The 4,049-nt window shown below is 42.2% G+C and overlaps 1 protein-coding gene across 1 annotated transcript in view; it reads right to left on the minus strand.

Annotated features, from left to right (window-relative positions):
* LOC103601110 (chromosome unknown open reading frame, human C2orf76) overlaps window positions 1-4,049 on the minus strand; it is a 75,318-nt gene that overhangs the window by 52,797 nt on the left and 18,472 nt on the right. Inside the window, exon 2 of the mRNA XM_008585494.1 lies at window positions 1,131-1,310. The gene's annotated coding sequence lies outside the window, so the exon portion shown is untranslated. The remainder of the gene's footprint in view (window positions 1-1,130; window positions 1,311-4,049) is intronic.

Consider the following 4,049-nt stretch of genomic DNA (forward strand, 5'->3'; position numbering starts at 1 on the left):
GGTGACTACTAACCGGACATATGCAGCTAATAGTTAAAAGGACAGAACTACAAGCCTTAAGGCATATTGAATGGACAATAGCTTATGTAAATGTAAGGGTCATTTATCCTCGCTAAGGGAACATCATGGAAGATTCTGAATGCAAAGATTATACGGCGAGGGACCCTGAAGGGGTGGATTGTTGGGAAAACAGACTAATTTAATCAGGCCCCCTCACCTTAGGTAAGGTTGGGGTGGTGCAGCACATTCTTTGTAAATAAGTTGTGTGTGGGGAGTGGAGTTAGTGTGCATGCGTGGTGCTGCATTTTGGCTGGCATCTGCCTCAGGCATCCACCNGGATTGTAACAATGTCAATTCCCTGGCTGTGATATTGGACTATACTCAAGCAAGATGTTACTATCGGGGGAAACTGGATGAAGGGCATAAAGGATCTCTCTGTGTTATTTCTTACAACTGCATGTGAATCTATAATTGTCTCAAAATAAAAAGTTCCTAAAAATCATCATTCTGAAAACCCTAAATGAAATAACAAATGTAGGCAATGATCATAAAGGGGTGCTAAGACCATCAGGTAAAAGACTGATAGGGAACTTTAGAATCAGGGGCTACGTCAGGGGCTGACAACACCTGAATTTAGTAATCAATCTTAGTGAATGGATCAAGCCTCCAGATCTAACGCCCAGTTTATTAGCTATGATGGGATGTGAAAGAACACGTTAAACACCACCAGAAGGAAACTATCAGAAGGAGGTCACTGAACCAAAACAAACAATACAGAACTTACCAAATACTGGAAAGGGCTGGGAGGGCTAGAAACTTAATTGAACTACTGATATGCACTGAATACCAAATAAATCCAAAAAGCATTTAGCAGTCGGAGGCACCAGAGGCAGATCACATGCCTAGAAGGAGTCTGAACTTGTCCAAGATGGCATGAAAGGCCTCCCATGCTCATTCCCTCCTTGCCTCTCTGATGTTATCTGTCACTATATGATCTACCTTTCACATATCCCTCCAGCTGCAATGACAGCAGTGACAGCTCATAGCACCCCACACCTATCACACTGTCACCAAGCCTCTGCCATACCTTCCCACGCCCGGCTTCTCTCCAAACCCTTTCCATCCCTTACCCTCTTTGTCTTTGCATGTAGGCATCCTCCAGGATGCGGCCCAGGGACCATCTTCTGCAGGACACCTTGATGATCAGCTCCTCCTCTCCCCCAGGCTGAGCTATAAGCACCTCTGTCTGCCACAGCACCTGATCATTCCATATTGAAGTCATCTGTTTAAGGGGAATAGCCCACAAGCTCCTTGAGGGAAAGAACGCCATGTGGTTTATTTTCGATGCCCAGCAATTTGTGTGGCATGATGCACATCAGAGGCTCCGTAAATGTTCACAGAACCAGTGAGCACCTACAGGGCTGAGGAAAGCCTGAATTCTTTCTTTTCCTAAGGACATGCTGACATGTCAATTCTCATGGAAGACACAGGGCCCAGGAAAATGTTTGAGACCTGGGGAAAAACCTTATTGCTTCAGAATATGAAAATTTTTTAAAAATCAAAATCGACATTTAATTAAATATCACAAAACATAATATTTCAACAGCAACTCAATTCTATTCATAATTATAAATGTTAAATTAAATGTGGAATATGGGTATATTTGAATACATTTTATATGACAGAGGGTAGGGCTTTGAAAAGTAAGAGTGCCTCGGGCTTAGGTAGGTCTTTAAACTTCCCTGTCTTAAAAAACCTGTTCTGGCTGTTATCTTACCCAGCTGGTTCAGAACAATGAAGAAAAACCCATAACCAAAGTAAAATAAAACTCTTAAAAGCAAAGAAACAAATAAACAAAACAAACACAAAATCTGTGTAGAAACTCCCTCACAAGGAGCTCTCAGTTCCCTGGATGGTAACCAGTGCATCAAGAGCAGCCCAGCACCCTCCTCCTGGACCAGAGTTCCCTTGTCCTTATAGGCCAGGGCTGCTTTTCTGGCCCAGACTCCAGCACAGTGAAGACAGAAGCATGGCTTGGGAGTTTTGAGCCCCAATAGCTGAGATGGGCCTTCAACCTCCAGTCCACAGAGACTGTGGTGGAAATTCAGCAATCAGGGAAAACCAGGACAAGCTGCACGCCAGGCTCCCTAACCTGCCACCTGCCATCCTTCCCAAGCTGGCTCCTGTTCCCATGGCAGAGTTCCAATCTGAAGAACTATAAACCAGCCAGGGCAGGCTCTGGAGGTAAAAAACTAGGCACAGCACATAAAAGCTCAGAGCCTAGCATTGGGATAAGCACAAAGCACACATACTCACAAAATACTTGACTGTTAACTTTAGACTGATCTCTATCAGCTCCAAAAATTTAAAAAAATAAAAACACGTAACTACGTAAATTCTGGCTATTCAAAGTAGTTACAGTCTATAAAGTTGGCTGCAAACTCTGAATTAGCAAATCCTGAACCATTGTTCCTATGGGAAATATAGGATTAGGTTCTTGTGTGCCTCTGGTCACAACATTTTCATCAAAAGATTAATACATAAACTTGTTTCATGAGTATTTCTGTTTAAAGACACCTTATTTAATATGTATTGTTGATTCACTAACATCAAATTCTATAGCTAACAGCTAACAGCACTGTAGCTCATGCCTGAACAAGTTTATCTAATACACATATTTTCTCCATAAGGCACATCACAGCCTTCTTGTGCTTAGGAACACTAGATAGCACTTCAGCACTACACTTGAGGATCATTTTATACAGCAGAATCACCAACAAAAATCATAAAAATGCAAAAAACGCGGCACTAAATACACCACAAACGGGACACTTTACACTACAATAGCTGAAACAAGGAGGCAGAGTGCTGCCTGTTCCACCTCAGCTGGGAACATGCTGGGTGACTCAGATTTTTCACTGCTCTGCACAAGTCTGACAAAGACCAAGAAAGTATCTCACATATTGCTTTGGGGGTTACAAATAAACTTTAGTGAAGAGGTGAATTTGCAAATAGAGAATCCAAATAATTAGGATTGACTGTATTACCAAGGAAACGAGTACATCTGCCTTCCAGTATTTGAAGAAAGCCCGCTTTTGACCTTTTTTATAAGAGAATGGAATCCAAAACGAGCTATTAGAAGCTTTAAGTGTAGGAAAAGCACACAAGCACCCGGAGAAGTTGACATGGAGAAGACTCTATAACCACTGGACACAAGAGTATACTAGCTGGCCTTCCTTTAAGCAACACACAGGCTTCCAAGAAGTGTTATATATGACTGAATTAGACTCCTAGAGTGAATCATTTTTAAAAACTGAAACATTTTATACAGTTATATCTACTTCCTAAATTTAAGTATTGTAAAATCATGCTTAACATAATATGAAGCTTGCTTTTAAGCTTGTCTTACCCATACGAAAAAGGCATAAGTTTTAAAAAAGTAAGGTTCTAACTACTCTTAAAGTTGGCCTAAAGCTACCTCCGTATGTAGCAAACTGTAATCTAATATAAGGATATTTCAAAAAGTTTAGGGCAGTACAGGCCAGCAGCCAAAAACAAAACAAAAAAGAGTTTGTGGGAAAACAGAATTAAACATAATGCAAATCTTTCCATGAGCTTTTTGAAGTACTCTCCTATGTAAACAAACTGCAACCTAATTTGAGTGTATATTCTTGTAACAAATAAGGAGCCTCGGCCAATCATATCAGCAGAACTTTCAGCCAATCACAGGCAAAGGCCTGGCTGTAATCAATGGGGCTATTTCTATATGGCATTTCTTTTTTTTTTTTTTTTTGTCTTTTTTTGTGACCGGTAAGGGGATCGCAACCCTTGGTTTGGTGTCGCCCGCACTGCGCTCAGCCAGTGAGCTCACCGGCCATTCCTATCTAGGATCCGAACCCGCGGTGGGAGCGCCGCTGCGCTCCCAAGCAACACACTCTCCCGAGTGCACCACGGGGCCAGCCCTAGGGCATTTCTTTTTTCTGTTTATAAATGCGTCCTGCCCGGGGCCGGCCCGGTGGCGCACTGGATAGTGCGCCACTTGGGAAGCG

Source organism: Galeopterus variegatus, unplaced genomic scaffold (genome assembly GCF_000696425.1).
Source record: "Galeopterus variegatus unplaced genomic scaffold, G_variegatus-3.0.2 Scaffold3594, whole genome shotgun sequence".
Taxonomy (NCBI): Eukaryota; Metazoa; Chordata; class Mammalia; order Dermoptera; family Cynocephalidae; genus Galeopterus; species Galeopterus variegatus.